Source organism: Pleurodeles waltl, chromosome 1_2 (assembly GCF_031143425.1).
Source record: "Pleurodeles waltl isolate 20211129_DDA chromosome 1_2, aPleWal1.hap1.20221129, whole genome shotgun sequence".
In the NCBI taxonomy this organism is placed as follows: domain Eukaryota; kingdom Metazoa; phylum Chordata; class Amphibia; order Caudata; family Salamandridae; genus Pleurodeles; species Pleurodeles waltl.
The window spans coordinates 1,176,395,465-1,176,418,124 of record NC_090437.1 but is presented as its reverse complement, the minus strand read 5'-3'; positions in this window follow the sequence as shown (position 1 = coordinate 1,176,418,124).

Genomic DNA, 22,660 nt, shown 5'->3' with positions numbered 1-22,660 from the left:
GGTGCCCAGCAAGATGCCCCCGTGTAAAGCCGCAACTGAGTTGCACCTCTGACAGAGATAGACAAAAATATAAATATTTTCACACTTACTCACAAACTAATGCATGCACTCACAGACACATTTAGACTGTTACTCGTCCGCGCACAGACCTATATATGCACTCATACACCCATTAACATACCCATTCACAATGATGCACCCACTCATAGACCCACTCAATCTTCAACAAACCCACATACACACTCACACACTCATGCCTCCACTCACACATCCACTCACACATTGATGCACCCACTCAGACACTGACACACCCACTCACAGACACACTCAGAGACTCATGCACACACTCACAGACATATCCAGACAATGACAGATCCACTCAGACACTGGTACACCCACTTATAGACCCAGTCCGAGACTCATGCACCCACTCACAAATTCTCTTAGACACTCTTCAGCACAGCCACAGACCCTCCCAGACACTCATTCTCCCACTTACACACACACTCACATAGTCATGCACCCACTTACAAATCCACTCATGCTCCCTCTCACACACCCACTTGGATACTCACACACCCACAAAGACACTCTCATACTCATCCACCCACTCACAGACCCACTGAGACACTCTTTAACACACTGATAGGCCAACTCACACACTCATGCTCTCACTCACAGGCCCACTGACACTCACACCGCCACTCGCACATCCACCCACACCATCATGCACTAACCCACAAATCCACTCACACGCCTATTTAACCACTCACAGATATGCTCAGACAATCTTCTAGACACTCTCAATCCCACTCACGCACTCATGCTCCCACTCACAGACCCACTCTGATACTCAAACAGCCCCTCACACACCCACTCACACACTCATGCAACCACTAACACATCTATTCACACATTTCTGTACCCATTCACAAATACATTCAGACACTCTTCAACACAGCTAAAGACCTCCTCACACAGTCATGGTCCCACTCACACAGCCACTCACACACCCATGCACCCACTCACAAATTTACTCACACACTCTTACAGCCACTGATAAATCAACTCAGACAATCTTCTACAGACCCACTCACACAGTCATGTTCGCACTCACAGACCCACTCGGACATTAAACACCCACTCTCACACTCATCCACACACTCACAGACCCACTGAGCCACTCTTTAACACACTGACAGAGCCACTCAAACACTTATGCTGTGAACTTTTGAACTACTGGTACAGTGAAGTGTTCCAAAGGAGGTTGCTACGACAGCTGAGGTGAAAGACTGTGGGGGGGGGGAAGGTGGTTCCATTCAAGCAGATTTAAAATGTTCAGAAAAGAGTGTTTTGGTAGAGTATGAGTTGGTAAAAAATAATTTTTCCAACTCAGTATTATAAGTATATATTATATCTGCATATAACTCTGTAACTCTGTCACAAAGTTACATGGGGGCCGTGCTGAGTGTCATGACAGAGTCGCGACTCCAGTAATATACAATACCAAATGGGGCTTTTTTATAGAAGTGAAACAAGGGGTTAACAGCCACTAACCATTCAGATGTTGGGTAATAGAAAATAACTATGAAAGGCAGTTTTTAATTTGTTAATCACCACCATATCACTCATAGCAAAGTTGAACAGGTTGCCATTGAGGTTTCCTTGGTGTGAGAGTTGTATACCATTCTTATGCTGGGAATTCATGCTTACACAAAGAAAAGGGTTAAAGTGATATTGTGAGAGCATGTTCACTATCAACGAAAGCTATTTAAGAGGTATGTGAATTAGAATATATATTCATAACAAATGTATATTCACATATGTGTGTGTAAATAAGATGGATAAAAATATATACTGCCTGAGAGAGAGATTTGACAGGTATTAAAACTCTCATTTAAATGTATAGTAAGGTATTTATTGTGTGAGAGATTGAAAAGCACTAGTTGTTTGTAAGCTATGATTTTTCCGTACTAGAATAGGTTTCCACTGCCAACTTCATTTTCCATTTCTAAACACTTTCCAAGACTTAAAGTGTGTTTTTAGTTTAAATAAGTTAAATCTAAAGTTTGCTATATGTAGATTATATGGAGTATGGCAATAATGTAGGAGTTACCGTTTCATTTAGTAGTTTGTGGATTCTGCAGTGTGAGACCTCATTTTGTAAGTTTTGTCACAGGGTAGTGCTGCACATCTTTTTGCTGCTCTGTGCAGCGTCCAAACAAAAGGTCAGGTATGCAGCATATAAAGAAGGTCTGGCACATTCTTGTACTTCTACCAGGTGCTGGCACACAGACTGCTACCTAGCAGCAATGCAGACACCAATCTACCATAGTGTACACTGTTTATGCCCTGGGGCCCTGCTAAACAGGGTCCCAGTGTCAGGACCCAACAACTCTGCCTAATTTGTCAACATCCTCAGAGGCAATGTTTTAATCATGTGTGTATAGTCCCACTGGGTTGCTTGTTACGTTATTATACTGTCTGCATTTCAGGATAGATATTGCCAATGTTTGATATGTACTTGATGTTACCAATGCTTGTTGCACTATATATTTGTTTTCACCAATGCTTGTTGCACTATATAGTTTTTACCAATGCTTGTTGAGCACATGTCAATATGTCAAGTCCTCCTGTTTCTAAATGTGTCAGGCTCACTTGATTATTGGTTGCCAGGCAATCACCACACCCCCAAGGTCTCCAGGGAGCAGGTGTTTACAAAAATATGAGTCATTCTGGCTATAAATGCTCTTTCTCTGCACATGGCTCTGCTTGGCTTTCTTCCTATCTGGCAAGGAAAGCCCTCTGAACTCTAGAATTCCCTCCAGGCCCCACCTGCTGCCTTCTGGCTGGCAGCAAAGAGCCTCAGCAGAGATCTTCTGGAAAGAACACGCATACTGTCTGGAATCTGTTTGTGTAGAATTTTATTATGGTCGCTTTGTTTTTTGGTGAAAGCTGAAAACTGAGACTGATTGCATTCTAGCCTTCTTGAGACTTTGAGAGGCCTTTTCTAAGAACACAGACATGATTTATGGGTGGGGGCCTTGATGAGGTTTGAATAACAGATTTACTGTGGGGGCCTAGACAACTTTCGTTTTGTAACTGAGAACTGTGACAGAATTTCACTATCTTCCACTTATTTATTTTTTGTACTAATAGTGATTACACAATTCAGTACTAGGATTACTTTACGTGTAAGTTTACGTGCTTTTGGTATTGCTATTCATTTTATGTTAATAGTGATTGTGCAATTCAGTGCTGTGAGTTTTCTTGCTTTTGGTATTGCAACTCGTTTTATGTTGCAGTTTTATCATACAAAACCTAATGTGAAAGTTCAGATCCATGAAAGAGACTTGCAGGTCTTGCTAATCTGTTTAGAGACATTCAGATTTTGTCACCTTTTGAATATATTAATCCATGAGAAGAGAGAGAGGGTTAAGTTGCTGATATTACCAGGTGAATGTGCTGTGTTAACCAAATTAGACAAATTTAATTAGATCAGTGCATGCCTTTTTGAATGCTGTTTAATGAGACCAGTGCATGCTTTATTGAATGTTGTAAAACAGTCTCTTAATAGCACATAGCTTCACCAATACTGTAATTCATCACAGAAAGGCAACTTCCGGGGGCTCCACTGAGAGTTCTCCAAAACCCGAAGAACCCCCCCCTGGCTGGACCTGATGAAAAAAAGTGCAGTGTTTCTTTCTCTCTTTTTCCAAATTCCCTTCCGTTTTGGGGCTCCTACTGCAATCAGTAGCACCGAGAGGCACCTCAGGAAGTCAGGAGAACAGTCATCGCCCCTGCAGACAGCCTGGTTTTCAGGTGAGTGTCTGCACCACAACATAAAAGCCAAGCCTCAAAATTCAGGGCTGCCTGGGCGATGGAATCCGTGGATGAATCTTCCGAAGCGTTTAAGCATGCGTTGCCACCTGACGAGGTCTCTCCTTCTTTGGCAGATATCACTGCAGGAGGTGTCAGCCCTTTGACTTGAAAATACTGAAGTACGTTACAAGTTACATACACAAAGGCCCCAGGATATTTTATGGGAAGCCACTAGATACAAGCCAAGAACATCCACCTCATTTTCAATATACCGCTTTCGGCCATAGTACTAACCCAAGTTTATCTACCTCTACCCAACCCATGCAGGTCACCGTCACCACACCTATCCCAGTTCCCTTAGCTCCACCTGAGGGATGTTTTGGTGACAGTGCCAAATACCGAACTTTTATGAACCAATGTCACTTAAAATTCCTCTGCCGTCCAAATGGCCTTCCCAAATGATGCCACCAAGGTGGCATTTATAATCCCTTATCTAGGAGGAAATGCTGCAACCTGGTCTGTTCCTCTAGTGAAACGGAATGTCCCATTGCTCTATGGGGGTCATTCTGACCTTGGCGGTCCATGACCGCCATGGCGGAGTGCGGCGGAAGCACCGCCAACAGGCTGGCGGTGCTTCCTGGGCGATTCCGACCGCGGCAGTAAAGCCGCGGTCGGAAAAGGGGAGCCGGCGGTTTCCCGCCGGTTTCCCGCTGGCCCAGGGAACCCGCCATGGCGGCGCTGCTTGCAGCACTGCCATGGGGATTCCGACCCCCTTCCCGCCAGCCTGTTTGAACCAGGATGGTGGGAACGGGTGCCGTGGGGCCCCTGGGGGCCCCTGCACCTCCCATGCCACTGGCATGGGCAGTGCAGGGGCCCCCTAACAGGGCCCCACAAAGATTTTCACTGTCTGCTTAGCAGACAGTGAAAATCGCGACGGGTGCCACTGCACCCGTCGCACCCCTTCAACTCCGCCGGCTCCATTCCGAGCTGGCTTCATTGTTGAAGGGGCTGTCCCGCTGGGCCGGCCGGCGGTCTTCTGGCAGTCGCCCACCGGCCCAGCGGGAAAGCCGGAATGGCCGCCGCGGTCTTTTGACCGCGGTGCGGTCTTTCGGCGGGAACCGCTTGGCTGGCGGCGACCGCCGACCGCCTATGTCTTTTCTCGTTTTAAGGAATCCATGTGTAGGCTTTTCACTAAACATTGGTTTATTCAAGCCAGCGACAACGAGTTGCTGAGTCTATGTCAGGGTAATAAAGATTTTTTAACTTACATCACCTCTTTTAATCACCTGATTGCTGAGACTGAGTGGCCTGTAGAAAAACACACCTCTATCTTTTATCGAGGACTTCATAACAAACTTAAGGATGTTCTAGCCCAGAGAACCGACCTGCCCAGTGAGAGCTCAGAGTTTATTGACCTGGTGGTATGTTTAGATAATCGTTTGGCAGAAAGAAGAGGTGAGAAATCACGAGGTGAAACTCGAATAGTGGTGGTTAAGCCAGAAAGGACAGAACCAACCACTTCTAATCACGACTCCTCAGAACCCATGACAATTGGAGGAGTGAGAGGACCCTTATCCAAGGAAGGAAGGAAAGAAGGAAGTTGAATCTTTGTCTGTATTGCGGCAAACCTTGCTAGAGAATGTACCAAAAAATCCACAACTTCTAAGAAAGTAGTGGGCGCAGTAGCTATGTCAGATTCAGGAACTTCAGAGCAGGCAGAAAACTACCGGACTCGGTAAAACCTAGGACCTTCTTATCAAGCAACACTATGACTAAGGTCTCACATTTCCTAGCTAATACCATGACTCAGGTACCTCTTCACCTTACCCTAATAGTCACCTTGATTTTGTCTGCCCAAGTATGAAAGGTCCTTCCTATATTACTTGACTCAGGAGCCACTGGGAGCCACTGGGAATTTTTTGGATATAGGTCTTGATAAGACCTTGGGGATCACTATGATTAAGAAAGACACTCCAGAGCCAGTTAGAGCTGTTGATGGTTCAGAATTATTCTCCTAACTTATTGACCATCAGACTAGTCCTTGAACCATGATCTGTGCCAATAAACATTTTGAGGAGATCCAATTTGATCTCATTGATACTCCAGTTCTGGTGCCATTTTAGGTATCCCATGGCTCCAGGTACACACCCCAAAAATAGATTGGGTAGCTATGATGGTAATTTTGGACTCGAAGCACTGCTGGCATTCCTGCTGTCAGGAACCACCTCAAATGGTGACACCCTTGCACTGCGCATCCACTCTTGCTGCTTCTGTCCCTGACTCACAGGCCTTACCTGGTCCTTACCAGGACTTTCATGATGTCTTCAGTGAACAACAGGCCACCCAATTACGATCACACTGATCTTACGATTGACGTATTGACTTGATCCCTGGAGCTACGCTACCATGCAGCAGAGTATACGCTCTGTCTGAGCCAGAAACTCAATATCTTCGCACTTACCTTGACGAGTTATTGGGCAAAAGTTTTATCCGCCACTTTACATCACCAGTATCTTTACCTTTGTTTTTCGTACCTAAGAAGGATGGCGATTTGTACACCTGTGTAGATTATCGCACAGTTAATAAGGTGACAATCAAAAAACGCTACTCCCTTCCTCTAATACCGGTTATTTTAGATCAAGTGCATAACTCCACCATCTACACCAAACTTGACTAGAAGGGGGCCTATCATTTGATCCATGTTTTAGAGGGTGATGAATGGAAAACAGAGTTCCGGACCAAGTTTGGGCGCTTTGAATACACAGTGATGCCCTTTGGCCTGTGTAATGTCCCTGCCGACTTCCAATCCTTTATAAATGAGGTGTTACAAGAGTTCCTGGACGTCTGTGAGTTCCTGGACGTCTGTGTAATAGTTTACATAGATGACATTCTGATCTATTCATCTGCCCAAGAGGAACAAACGGGACATGTATGGGCAGTTCTTCAGAAATTATGCGAACACCACTTATTTGCCACATTTGAGAAGTGTGTGTTTCATGCCAGAACAATAGAGTTTTTGGGATATGTGATATCTCCTGATGGGATTGCTATGGACAAAAACAAGATACAGTCCATTCTGAACTGGAAAGCTCAACAAGTAAGGAAATTCAGGGGCCTCAGGAGGTCGGGAGAACAGTCATCGCCCCTGCAGACACCCTGGTTTTCAGATGAGTGGCCATGCCACAACACCCAGGGCCAGATCTTTTTCCCCAAAACTGTACTATGTTTGTCACTTCAACGACCTTTCTAAGTCCCTAGTCAATGGTACCCCTGGCACCTAGGGCATGAGGGCCCCTCAGAGCTGCAGCATCAATTGTGCCACTCTGAAAGGCCCCACACCAGCCTCATGCAGTCTGCCATTGCAAGTATATCCAAAGTTGCAAACTGGACATGGCACTTACCTATGTAAGTCACCCCTTTGGCAGGCCTCACTGCCCTAAGGCAGGTTGCACTATTATGCATGGGAAGGCATATGTGTGCATGATCAGAAATGCCCCTACTGTGCCTTTGCTGATTCATAGTAAGTGTACAGGGAAGACATTGCAAATGTATGTGCTGGACACTGGTCGTTCCGAGTTCCCCAGCTACATGATGGCCTCCCCAACCCTGGGTTTTTTAGTATCAATATCAAACAACTCAGAATAATAAACTCACATTGATGCCAGTGTTGGATTTATTATAAGATGTACACAGAGGGCATCTTAGAGGTGCCCCCTGCAAAACCTAGCAGCCCGGGCATGGTTGCTGACTGGTCCTAACCAACCTGCCACCACCAGTTCAATTCTGGACTCCTGGGGTGAGAGTTTTTTGCTCTCAGGAACCAGAACACAAAGCATTTCCTAAGTGGCGCTTTTACACCTCCTCGCCTAGGCAGGTACACTACACCAGGGGTCAGCTTTGAAGGCTTTACCGCCTTGGAGAATTGGCCTATGATGCTAGCAGAAGATGGCCACACAATGGTTTTGTCCCCACTTTAGGTTGGGAAGCCGGTGGGAAACACTAGCAAAGATAGGAGGAGTGGCCATCTCTAGCCTGCACCACCCCTCAGGTGTGGGAGATGAGCTGACCACTCCATTTTCCTCCATCTTGGATGGTACGAAAATAGCCAATCAGGGATGTGACCCCTTCACACAGGAAGTGGTCACTTAGTGAGTATAGAAACCCTAAGGTAGGTAGCGCTTGGCCACCAAGAGGTACTCCCCTTAAAGCTCCCTCAATGCAATATTTAGAGGGCATTCCTAGACCAAGAGATCAGATTAGATGAACACAAAGAAGACCAGGACAAAAAATACCAAAGGCAAGAGAACAGAAGCCCTGCTGCAGAAAGAATGAGGTGCCAAACCCTGCTTGATGCTCCAAGGACTTGACAATTGCCGCTGAGGTGTCGCCTGGAAACCTGAAGGACTCTAAAAATCCCAGAGCACCTCCAGCCTTCTGAAAATTACCATGAACCTCCCTTTGAGTGAAGCTATCATTTCCTGTACCCCACAGGCAAGGAACCTGAAAAGTCTGGTGAAATGACCAGCTGCTGACCAATGACCCTGACGCAGCAGCCCAGCTAAATTCAGTACAACAGCCCTTCAGGACAAGACCTGCCACTGTGCCAAGTTTAGTGGCACTGTGACGTGCCAAGGCTCTGGAGTACCGCTACCCATGGTGTCAGAATTCCAAAGTCAGACATTCAGAAGCATGCCCACTCTAAACTCGCAAAAGCCCAGGAGCAAGCACCAGTTGAGGGACTTCAAGACACCCAAGAACCACCCCCAGAGTGGCTCTACTGACTTGCAATCCATCCTCAAAGTTGCCTGCTTCTGAATACAAGGGCTCCAAGACTCACCACTCCTGGCTGACCTATTTTCACTGCATCCGGCCTGCCTGACCAGCTGTAATCTCGGGATCCCTAACCTCTTGCAACCTCCACCCTCCAAGGGGACCCACTGGGCTTACCTTTAATTCCAACTTTGCAGTGTGTTTCCAAGTGGCCCACTTCTCCTTTGAACCCCAGCTCCAAGACCTTCAGAGGCTGCTCCCACTTAAACCGGGAACAGCCCAACGTTTTCCAGCTGGCACAAAACAGAAGGTAACATTTGTGAGCGTACTTCCTGATTTTGTTGGATCTCCAGGCACCAGATGCAGGACAAGAAGACTGGTGATGACCTTCCCAGTGCCCCAGTACATCTCTTTCCCTGGGAGGAGAAGGTCTAGGCCATTCTACATCCTTAGGGATTGACAGGAAAACCTGGGGGAGTGGAATCTGGTAAGTAACAACACTATAAATGTCACCAAAATGCTATGTCAGACATGCTCACAGCTCACATTGTGCCACTTTTACCTTCACTCTACTCCCCAGTCCATTGTCCACCAGTCCAAAGACCTCTATTTAGCAACTCCCATTTGAAGTATACTCATTTGGGGAGATGACATTTGTAGAGTGTGTGTTGTCAAATTTGGGAAGCAGAGGGAGTAACATGAATACTAAGGCCAGGAAATCTCTGTGTCTGTAAAACCATCATCCCAGTGTTCTCTTGTCCAAATACCATTGTTTTCTGAACTCTCAATTGAAGTAGACTCACCTGGGAGGATACCATTTGGTTAGTGTGTGTAGTACAGGGACTGACATGACTGCAACTCCTTGGAGGCTCTGCTCCTGTCACTCAAAACACCAGTCCAGTGGTCACTTCTCCAAATACTCTTCTTTGTAACATCACAAATGAAGTGTACTCACCAGGGGGGATGACATCTATCAAGTGTATGAAGTAGAGGGAGTGATACTTCAAACACAAGCCCAGTGTTCACAGGAACAAATACCTTTGTTTGTTAACTCTCAACTGAAGTCTACTCACCTGGGATGATAATGTGAATGGTGATGGGAAGTGGAGGGGCATGAATGCAAAGCCCAATAGGCCCTGTGCCTCCCACTCCAAACACAAAACCAGTGTACACTTGCACAAATCCATCTATTTGTAAAACTCTCAATTTAAGTGTAGTAACCTGGGGAGATGATATTTGTATAGTGTGTGTAGTACAGGGACTGATATAACTCCAATCTCTCAGCAGGCACTATTTCCATAACTCCAAACACCAGCCCAGACCAGTGGTCACTTGTCCAAATACACCTGTTTCTAAAATACAAATTTAAGGACACACAGTCACACCTGAGGAGATATCATTTGCCGAGTGAGTGTACTATAGGCACTGACATGACTAAAACTCTTAGCAGTCCTAAAACATAGTTGTACACATGCTACAATATGTATGTTAGTGAACTCTCAATTGCACTGTACTCATCTGGGGAGAGAACATTGAAAAATGGTGTGAACTAGAGAGAGTGACCTGACTGCAACTCCAAGCAGACCTTGTGTCTGTAACTCCAAACACCAGCCCAGTGGTCACTTGCCCATAAACCACTGTGTGTCAACTCACAAATGAAGTACACTCACCTGAGGGGAGAATATTGGAAAAGTGTGTGTACTAGAGAGAATGACCTGACTGCCACTGCCAGCAGGCCCTGTATCTGTAACTCCAAACACCAGCCCATATACACCCATTGTCAACTCACAAATGACGTTCACATATCTAGGGAGAGAACATTGGAAAAGTGTGTTAACTAGATGGAATTACCTGACTGCAACTCACAAAAGGTACTGTTTTTGTTACTCCAAACACCAGACCAGTGTTCTCTGCCCACATACCCCTGTGTCTTAACTCTCAATTGAAGTTTACTCACCTGGGAGGATAACATTTATATGGGGAGATAGTAGAGGGAGTTACTCGGAAGCAAAGCCCATTAGGCCCTGTGTCCCCCACTCCAAACACAAAACAAGTGTTCACTTGCACAAACAAATCTATTTGTGAACTCTCAATTGAAGTGTACCCACATGGGAGGATATAACTTTGTCAAGGGTGCGTAGCATGGTGAGTGACATTACTGAAACTCCCAGGAGGCACTGTTTCAGTGACTCCAAACACCAGACCAGTGGTCATTTTTCCAAATATCCTATCTTACTAACTCTCAGTTGAAGTTCACTCACCTGGGAGTGACCAAGGTACAGATCATGCTCAACTCAGAGATGTGTCTCGCTTCCCTAGCTACATCTTGACCTGCCAACCCAACATGAAACTATTGAGGACAAGAAGGGCAGATTACCCAGTATGCAGAACTATGATCCCAAAGGCTTCGATACATCACAAGAATGGTATTGGCAGCAGACATATTCACAATGCACTGACCACATGATGACTCCAGTCATATGTACAACAAACTCCTGGGTCTGCCTGCATCATAATCAACTAGGCATCAAAATGGACAGAGACACATCTTGCATAGCCACTATTTTGCCTGCACTGGTGGCAAGATGGAATTCTCAGGCCATCCCCCAAGAGCTAATGCTCCACACATTTCAGCTGCTGCTTGACTTAAATTGAATTGTGCTGCTTCACAAACGTCAGGTCAATATAACCAATACCATAGGTACCTGCCACAATAGGATTAACTGCAAATTAACTTTCTACAAGGTCTATGCCTAATGTAACACTAAATTGTTGGAGGTAGATGTCACAATACAACCTGTAACATTTTGTCCTTTAGATCAACTTGTCAAACTGCCACTGGGCACACAGAGGCCACAGACGAGACTGTCACTACCCCCTGGATGAAGCCCTCAGTGAAGAAGACACTCCTGGAAGTCTGGACATGGAGGACAGTTCTGGCCCACCTGGGAAACCTGGTCAGACAACAACAGTGACTCTCACTGTGGCCACATTAACACCTCCCAGGCCGGTTGCCATAGACAACCACTCATCCCTAAACTTAGGTACCTAGCACAGTGTCTACAATTGTGTCCCCCCAGTCCTGTCTCCTGAGTTGCAGTGCAACACTTCTGACAATCAGGGTCCAGGACACAGTGGGAGAGGGCACCCTGTGGCAAGAGCACAGGCCTGTGGGTGTAGGGTGCATGGGAGGGATGCTGAGGGCCAGCGGGGAGAGGCCACTGGGGCTGATCCTGGCCAGGACACCATCAGCCACGTCATGGGGGTCTCTCAGGATTCCCAAGGAGTGATGGGCCAGGTCTTGATCAAACTCTAAGAAATCAAGCAGCTACAGAGGGAAATCCATTTGAAGATGTGAGAGTAGTGGGAGGCCCACAATTCCAACATGGCCTCTCTAAAAGTAGTGATAACACAACCCTAAGCATGGCTCTACAACACCACTCTAGCCCTTTCTTTCAGCCATCAACACCGGGCACATCTACATTAGTGCCAGCCACTGGATGGGAGGCCCTGTCAGTGGAAGAACCTGCCCCAGAAACCCATGCCTATGTAGCAGAAGATCCCTCCCCTCATGCAAGCGAAAGCGGGGACGTCCAGCAAAGAATCCAGGTGGTGTGGATGGCAAGACACTGCCAGCAAGTGACCTCTTCATTAAGCATCTCCTTTGTGTGCCACATATTCACTCTGTTAACTGATGCTCATCCACATACCATTTCTAATGAGAGGAGTACTCTGGACTTTGGACTACCAATTGTATGGTATCTACTCCAATGATTTCATTCACCATGACTGACACCTTCACTTTATTTTTTCTTCTTTTCTATCCAAATTCAATTTTTCTGCATGAGCATTGTAATAAATTCAGCCATCACAAACTTATTGTCTGCCTGCTTAATTTCCACATTTTGCTATGTAGAAATGTAAGACTGTCACGTAGGTTCTCATTATCCTAATGAGACTACTGGATTTGGGCCGCAGAATCACCTTTACTGTGGGGAACTGACTCTGATCCCACACCATGTGACACCTGTGGACCTAATCTGGGTTTGGTCCAGCTAGCTAGCAGTGCCTCATCTCCACCCAAGAGCAGGGATGATTGGGGCAACCAGGTGCATGACATAAATGACTCCTCAGGGGAATCGTGGTCACTCAGATCTCATCGGTTTCTCTCAGTTACATTAGTGTCACATATGCAAGGACAATCAGAGGCAGAGTATAGTTCAATGAGGTTTTATTGAAGTAACTGCATCCTAGATAATAAGGCATGTATTGCAATAACTAGGACGACGAAGCGCAATAGGATTAAAATTGTGACAAGGAGAGTAAAACACAAGAATAACGCTACCAACGCTATCACTTAGGTTTTTAAGGATAGTTCCTACCTAGGCTAGGTTAGAGCACAGAATGTTAAGCTCTAATTCTGCCCTTCAGGTTCCCCCTGGGATGACATCATCCCTCACACCTGCGCAAGAGGCCTGTAGTCTACATAAGCAGCTGCAGCAAAGCAATCAGCAATCACCATATATATGTGGTCATCTGGCTGGAATCTCCCTCTAAAGTACATGGGTCAAAGTAGTGTTTTTATAATAAAACAGCTGATGTTCCAAGAAAGGATCCCCACGTAAGAGTGTGTATGTTTCTGTAAACATTGGAGAAAAAGCGTACCACTTTTGCCGGCAACCTATCTTACTGCAGCCTTGAGAACCGCACACAGTGAAAGAAATATCTTGTTTAAGAACCCAGTGCTGACCTAGGCGAAGAACAGCTAGATAGAGAAAATAAAACAAGACCGCAAATGTGGCTACTGTTAAAATAATATAACAAAGCTAAAATAACACATATCTAGGTTAAAGAGCACATCGGCAGACCTTGTTTGCTAAAAAAACTATAGCTAATATGGCTACACAACAATACCATGTGAATCATGTGATGAAGATAGAACTTATTTGTGCAAGGAGGGATTTGTTACAGGTGCTCAGATTTAAACTATCACACACAAACACATATGTAGAAGTGTCTGATCACACCAAACATTTTATTCCAGTGTACAGCACATAGGCTGTCCATCTGTCTAGACTTTTCAAAACAAGATTGTGGGACTAATACTGAGTTCTAATGCACATTCCAAGGTACAACCCGCCCCAGACCATGGATGGAAGGGATTTGTCAGACATTGTCCTGTAGAATAGGCAAACATTAAAGTGGTTGATGTTAGCAGCTGGAGCCTTATCACATACCTGACCAAAGTAGTCCTACATCACATAATCCAAGATATAGCTAGATGGCAGTATACCAGTCCTTGATCACAGGACCATCTTAATCCAATGACCATGCATATGGTGGTATGAAACAAACATATGTCAGTGATGTCGTGCAGGCACTGTGGCTTGCAATGAGGAAACATATCTACAGCTACATACAAGTCATACAAGAGGAGTGTTTAGCCATTGCGAAGGGTGAATGGCTTGTTTGCAATCTATGACTACATATTTCATGCCCACTTGATGACACACATGATGCTATCGGTCCACCACAGCACACAAAACAAGTGCAATCTGCACCTCTGACGTTCCACCCAAACACTGTGCAAGCTGCCTTGGCATAGGTCTCAAACACCCTGACTCTGTGACCAACATTACCTGGAACAAGCCATGTCCACTTCCTATGTCAGGACAGCATCAGATACCTGCCAATGTCACAACTCTGAAATATGCACATGAGGATGTCATGGGGAAGGTACCTGTACAAAGACCAAACAAGGAGTGTAGGCTTGAAAATATACCTATGACACAAATCACCTAGTAAGCAACTGGAACTGTCCTTACATTGCAAGGAAACTGACACAAAGCAACATTATCAAGGTGGAGATATTTCAAAGGGTAACTCTTCAAGCAGCCTTTGGCTGAATATTGAGAGTATCAGCTCCCAGGTTGTTGATAATACACCATACTTCACACATTCTCACAACTACAGTTCATTGTACAGTCACAGTCATTATATCACATGACATACGTACACTCATCAGAAGTAATTTTTGATGAGATCTTCCCACAACTCAGCTGCTTCCTCTTCACCACTGTTATCCTCACTTGGCATTTCAGGATTCTCACCTGGTGGCACTGCACGCTCCCCCTCCTCTGGGATGTATGGAATATTCCTCAACAGAAAGATATTGTGGAGCATACAGCATGCCACAGTGATCTGGCACACTTTTCAGGGTGAGTAGAGGAGGGTTCCACCAGTCCGGTCCAGACACCTAAATCTGGCCTTCTGGAGCCCAAAAGCCAACTCCACTACCTGCTGTTTTCTTACATGGGCCTCTTTGAAGCAGCTTTCCCATGGTGTAGTTGGATTCTTTACTGGTGTTACAAGGATGGTTTGGATATGTGGAGTTTCCTGTAAAGGAAAAGGACATATGTGCAACAATGAGTCACTGACTTCATGATTGTAGCACCTGCCATTGCACACGCACAATCAGGACAGATGTGACTTACCAACCAGCCAGGTCTCTCTGGGTACAGTTTTGACATCAACTGGGGTATGGTGCTGTTCTGTATTATAAAGAAATCATGGACTGAACCCAGATAATGGGCACAGACATGTGAAATGTAGAGATTTGCCAAACAGACAACTTGCATGTTGATGGAATGTAAGTTCTTTCTCTTGCTATACTCTTGTTCATTGGCCTGTGGTGGAACCAAACCAAGATGTGTGGCATCAATGGCCCTTACCACATGTGGGATGTCTGCAAAACAATAAAAGTCAGTCTTCACATGGGCTAAATCCTCACGTTGGAGAAACTGTATATAACTGTCAACGCTGATGAGAGGACATCCTTCAACACTAAACATAGGTTGGAAAATCCCAGCAGATAGGGCCACTGCATGCTGGGAGGATCCTGTGGCTAGGAAGTGCAATACTGACATGACTTGTACAATGGGTGGTATGCTAGTTGGATAACTAATAACTGGCATCTGATCTGGCTCCAACTGACAACATTAGTCCACTATTGTTTGCCTATCCAGGCGGTAATACAAGATGATGTGCATTTTCTCCATTGTCTAAGGTCTGACAGTGGATGGTAGATAGGAGCTTGTTGCATCCTCCATCTCGGTGGGTACCTTTGTAAGACAAGAAATGATTTCTAACATTAGTCAGTGTGTCCACAGCAACATCCAAGATGTTTGTCAAGGATATCATGTGACAAAGCATTCTTGACTGGATAGACATGGCACCCAGTACACATCACTGCTGCAAATTATACAAGGGTCACATGTGCCGCCGGCAGTGATGACCGCATACTTGGTAGATATGACCGACATGTTCTGCAGATTCACTCACTTGACTCCTAACACTGCTGCCAGAACACCTCCATGACCTGAGCTGCTGTGGACCACTTCTGGGAGCACTTATGTCACATTCTGCAGATTATAGGGCCCCTGCCTTCTCAGCAGAGGAGCTAGAGAGGTTGGTTTCTGAGATCCTACCTCTGTATAGACAGCTTTATGGCTCACCAGAGGAACAGGTAAGTCACACATGTGCAAAATTTTCTCTGTACCATAACATCCAGTTAGACTTGTTGTGTACCTGTAGTTGAAGTATGTGTGGCATCAATGGGATGTAGAATGTGCAGGTATTGGTGGGCAGTATCATATGTTAAGTTCAGACACTTGTGTTGGGTGCACATAACTAGGGGCCACATGTACATGGGTTCAGATTTGCGACTCGCAAATTGCGAGTCAGAGCGACTCGCAATTTGCGAGTCGCAAATCCGAATGTTGGATGGTGTCCTTGACACCATTTGTGATTCCCAAGGGGGTCGCAAATGCCCACCTCATGAATATTCATGAGGTAGGTCACAATCTGCGACCCCTTTGGGAATGGCGGCCCTCACAGGGATGGTGGCCTGCTGGAGACAGCAGACCACCATGTCTGTGACTTCTTCTCAATAAAGCAGCTTTTTTTTTTTGTAATGCAGCCCGTTTTCCTTAAAGGAAAATTAGATGCATTACAAACAAGAAATGAAACGTTTTCAGGTTCCAGGTTACCGAATCGCAAAATGGGGTTTGTGCATTGCGATGTGCTTTTTGCACGTCGCAAGCAGCCAAATTCGCTGTCTGCGAGTGTAAAAAGCCCAGCTCACCTGAGTTCTTGTTCAGTTCTGATGGAGGTTGAAGACAATCCGACCCCACCCTGAAACTGCTTGTTCCAGCACACTAGTTTTTAACACAGTGCACTAAGAACAGAAGCTCAAGGGTAGGGGGGAAGTGGATAAAATAAAAAAGAGAGACAACACCGTTCTTGCGTTTCCACTGTTGAAGTGCTGCACAAATCTGCGGCCCTTTCTGACTTCTGTAGAAACTGGTGCCTAATGAAACATAAACAAAGAACAGATAAGTGCAACCTATTCCTAAATGGGTTCCTGACTATCCCTTTATTTATTAGAAATTCTCTTCTAAAAGTACCTCTTGGATCCTGGTCTCGAGTTTCAGGTTTGGAATGTGTTACTGCTCTGGGATGTGCTTTCTATTACTGTAAAGCTTCTAAAACATTAAACAAATACCGTTATCAGAATTACCAATATCAAACATTCATCTTAATATAACTAAAGCCTAAATTCCCAATAGCAGACTCACTTTTCCCATATCTCCAGAATCTTTTGGAAAACAAATACTGTACTTTTACATCAAAATACAGCATGTAATTTGTGCAAGTCCTTGATTTACTGTTTGCCTTGCTGTTAATGGTTTCCACTGTTCGATTCTTAAAAGTTCCATAAAAAAAAAAAAAAATGTTTGTTTCACAAAGCTCCGCAAGGTATTCTTGCAACAAAGAGCCTGAATCACAATGTTCGTGGAAGGTATCTTGCTTCAAACCGTCCACACACGAATCCAGAAATTGTTGTCAAAGTTCCTTCAGGTAATAAAAAGTTTTGCACTTACTTGTTGCTGGCAAGAGATACTGATCAGTCTAACTTTGTCTTCTTTCTCTTTTGCAGGTTGTTTGTAGGAGAGAGGCTGAGGCAAGGAGGAACCGGAAACCAGAAGAAGGAAGAGCCAGCAGCTGCGCCCATTGAAGCCAATGAAAGTCTGTAGAGAGCAGGAGTGCCAGCGCCGAGGGATCTGTTCTCAGGTAAGCGGGAGGTAGACGAGCACAAGCACTGGGTGAGGCTCGGGGCTGCCTATTATAGACAGGGCTGGGTGTGGTTCGAAGAGCTGGGTGTGGTTTGAAGGGCTGGGTGTGGTCCTCACATGCTGCACATGTTCTTGAAAGGTGAGCAGAGCTGGGTGTGGTTTGAAGGGCTGGGTGTGGTCCTCACATGCTGCACATGTTCTTGAAAGGTGTGCAGAGTTTCAGTTATTATGCAAATGAGTTGAATTAACACATGGCCTAGGGAGGAGTGTTTTAAAGAAGCCTTGGTAAAAGCAAGGCCCAATGTGTAAACAAAACAGCACATTAAACAACATACACAGAAGCCTAAGGGCGGGGGGGAAGGTGAGATAACAAGAAAGGGTTTGAATAGTAAGTTTAAAAGGGAGCTATTACAGAACCCACTAGTGCAGTGAGAGGGGACATGCTCTTTGCTGTGCACAAACCCTAACAGTTGCCCCCCTCAAAGGCCCTCCTACAGGACGGGGTTTTCCTGGGTTTTTTAAATAAAACCGTCTAATCAGCTGTGGGGCATGTACATATGATGCTGGTTCCCATGAATTCTCAGATTCATCATATCCTTTCCATTCTACTAAATAAAACAGACGTCCACTAATTCTTTTTGAGTCTTTTATGCTTTTCACTTCATATTCTAGATTTCCCTTAATTGGTATGGGTGGAGGTGGTGGTTCAGGTCGGGTTTTTGGGTTGTACGGCTTAAGCAAGGACACATGGAATGTAGTATGTACTGGATATTCTTTTGGTAAATCTAATTTTACTGTTACAGGGTTTACTATGGCAGTTATACTAAAGGGTCCAATGAAACGTGGTTGCAGCTTTCGGGATCCCTCTATGTTTAGGTTCTTTGTGGAGAGCCATACCTTGTCACCAATTTTATACATTGGGGCCTCAGATCTGTGTTTGTCTGCTTGTCTTTTCATGCTTTCCTTGTACTTTAATAAATGTTTCCTGGCTTTGTCTTGTATGTCACCTAACCTCGTTAGTCTATCCGTTACTGTAGGCAACAGGGACTCTTCTAACAAAATGGGTATAGCTCTTGGATGATACCCCTGCAAGAAATAGAATGGTGAGCAAAGTAGAGCTGAATGCTCAGTATTATTATAAACAAACTCCGCTACAGGGAGAGCTTCCAACCATTCACTAGAATAATCAGCCAATAAACAACGTAGCGTTTGAAGTAAGGTTTGGTTCAGTCGTTCAGTCTGTCCATCTGTCTCTGGGTGGAAAGCAGTGGATAATGCCACATCTATTTTCAGTTTTTCACATAATTTTTTCCAAAATCTAGAGTTGAACTGGCTCCCTCGATCTGACACCACTTTGCTTGGCAAACCATGTAAACGCACAATTTCCCTTATAAAAATATCGGCAAATTCTGCCGCCGTGGGTAATTTCCGTAATGGTACAAAATGTGCCATTTTAGATAAAAAATCCACTATAACCAACACTGTTGTGACGGATTTTACAGGTGGTAAGCCTACAATAAAGTCTACGCTCACAGTGTGCCAAGGTTGCTTGGGTGTTGGCATTGGTATTAACAAGCCGTCAGGGGCCTTATGAGAAGATTTATGTCTTGCACAAATTGGACAGGTAGTGACAAATTGCTTAATGTCCTTTCTTATAGTGTCCCACCAAAAGTGTTTTTGCACATTTTCCAGGGTTTTTACCCAACCAGGATGACCTGCCAACGCTGAGGCGTGATGCCAAATTATCACCTGTGTTTGTAATTCAGAGGTGGGCACTAACAGCATGTTGTCGTGATACAATAAACCTCGTTGTATTGTGTTATGGGAATCCTTTAACCAATCCTGAGGTGCTATTTGCATGTGTGCATTATATAGATCTGTGATGAAATCCTTCTGTTGTACTGGTGCCAAAAACTTTTGGGGAGGAATAATGGGTTCTCCTATTTTATCTTGTTTCATGTCTGAGGTATGTCCGTATCTAGATAACACATCAGATTGAATTTGTTGTGCACCTGGTCTATAGGTTATAACAAAGTCAAATGTGCTAAAAAAATTTAACCAGCGCATCTGACGTGGTGTTAGTGCTTTAAGTGATCAAAAAAACTGTAGGTTCTTATGGTCAGAAAAGATTGTAACTGGGTACTTGGCTCCCATTAAATGATGCCTCCATTCTGAAAAGGCTACTTTGATAGCTAGTAGTTCCCTTTCAGCCACAGTGTAATTTTGTTCAGCTGGTAATAACTTTTTGGAATAGAAGGCTATAGGATGTAACTGGCAATCTACTATATCTCGTTGAGAGAGAACTCCTCCTAAAGCTACTTGTGAAGCATCCGCTTCAACAAAAAAGGGCAAGTCAGGATCAGGATGTTTCAGAATTGGGGCTGAAGTGAACTTTTGTTTTAGGAGTTGAAAGGCGTGTGCCGCCTCATCAGTCCAAAGAAATCGTTGCCCTTTCCGCAACAAGGTAGTTATTGGGGCCGCAATGTCTGCAAAATGTGCAATAAACCTCCTATAAAAATTGGCGAAACCCAGAAATTTCTGAATATCTTTTACAGAGGATGGTTCTGGCCAATCAGCAATAGCACTGATTTTCTTTACATCCATAGTTATTCCTTGAGGTGACAGGCAGTATCCTAAAAAGTCCACCTTGCTGACATTAAAAGTACACTTTTCTAACTTAGCAAAAAGATGATTTTCTTTTAACTTTGATAATACTGCACGAACATGTTGGGTATGTTCTTCTGAGTTCTTAGAGTAAATGAGGATGTCGTCTATGTATACTATGACACAAACGTCCAGGAATTCGTGTAGGACCTCATTTATAAAGAACTGAAAGGCCGCAGGGGCATTACATAACCCAAAGGGCATTACTGTGTACTCAAATAAACCAAACTTTGGCCCTCATTCTGACCCTGGCGGTCGGCGGAGAGACGGCGGTCGGACCGCGAACAGACCGGCGGTATTAAAAATGGCATTCTGACAGCGGCGGTCCCCGCCGCGACCGACCGCTACTTCTCCACTCCGACCGCCGCGGCGGTCATGACCGCGGGGCTGGAGTTTGCGCACTCCGGCCCGGCGGTCGTCCCAAGACCGCCAAGGGTATTATGACCCTGCCTACCGCCGCGGTTTCTTGCGGGCGGGAACCGCCGTGCGAACCATGGCGGTAAGCACTATCGGGGCCAGGGAATTCCTTCCCTGGCACTGATAGGGGTCTCCCCCACCCCCCACTACCCACCCGAGTCCTCCCCCCACACCCTCCACCCCCCTGCAACCCCCCAGAGGTGGTACGAACCCCCTCCCCACCCCCACCCCGACATGCACATACATGTACCCCGACATGCAAACACCCCCAACATGCACATATACACACCCCCTACACACACATACACAACGGGGACACATACCCGCACACATACATGCCGACATGCGCACCTGCCGAACAGCACACATTACCCATAGACACAGCAGCACCCCCCGCCCGCATACACGCACTCACACACCCCCTCTACACACTCACACGCACACCCCCATGCACGCCCACATCACACAACACCCCCCCACCCCCTCCCCTCACGGACGATCAACTTACCTTGTGCGTTGGTCCTCCGGGAGGCGACGGGAGCCATAGGGACGTGACCGCCAACAGAAGACCGCCAACAGAAGACCGCCACACAGAAATGTGGGTCGTAATTCTGTGGGCGGTGTTCTGCTGGCGTGGCGGTGGAGGTTGACCAGTCTCCACTTTCCCGCCGACCGCCAGTGTGGCTGCTGGCGGTTTTCCGGCGGAACGCTCCCAGCGGTCAGAATGCGCACAGCGGCACACCGCCGCGGTCGGCGGTCTTCACCGCGGCGGTAACTCAGCGGTCTTGCGAAAAGACCGCCAAGGTCAGAATGAGGGCCTTTGTCTTGAAAGCTGTCTTCCACTCATCCCCCTCTTTTACTCGGACCAGGTGGTAAGCTCCCCGCAGATCTAGTTTAGTGTATACAGTAGAATGTCTTAATTGATCCAACAACACAGGTATTAGAGGAAGAGGATATTTATTCTTTATTCTAGCCTTATTTAGTCCTCTATAATCGATACACGCGCGCAGGGATTTATCCGGCTTCGGGATAAAAAAGAGTGGAGATGATACCGGAGATGTGGAATGACGGATGAACCCAGACTGTAGTAGGTCATCTAGGTAGGTTCTTAAGTATTTGGTTTCTTCGTCAGTCAAAGCATATACTCTGTTATTAGGTAAAGGGGCCCCTGGGATAAGATCTATACGGCAGTCATAAGACCGATGTGGGGGCAGCACACTAGCCTTTACTGGATCAAAGACGTCTTTAAAGTCAGAATATTCAGGAGGGAGACTTGGTTCATCTTGTGTAACACTAGCACAGTGTAATACTGTGCTCTGTTCTGTACCTGCTTCTTGATAGCAATTGGTTCTACAGAAAGAGGAATCCAAAGTAACAGTTCTATTCACCCAGTCAATTTTTGGGTTATGAGTTGTTAACCAGGGTACCCCGAGAATCAAACCAAAATTAGGAGTATCTATCAGATCAAAGCTAATCACCTCTGTGTGCCCGTTCTGACAGACCATAACAAGTGGACTTGTTTGTTTTGTGATTAACCCAGAGGTCAATTCTGACCCATCCACTGCACATACTGCTTCTGGACAAGGCTTTAGGCACATAGGAAGTCCTAAGTTTTCAGCTAACTTATTATCCACAAAATTTCCTGTCGCGCCTGAGTCCAGTAGGACAGGGAGAGAATGCCTCACTTGGGTAGTAACAATTAAAACGACCTGAATTATGAAATGTCTAGGTATGTGCGGTACCATGAAGGCTGCAGCATTAGAGGTTTGATTAAGATGTTTTCTCGAACAAGTAACCTCTCCCCTTGTCGAGCTTAATCGTTTCCCGATTCAGTTGAGGAGGTGGAGGAAACA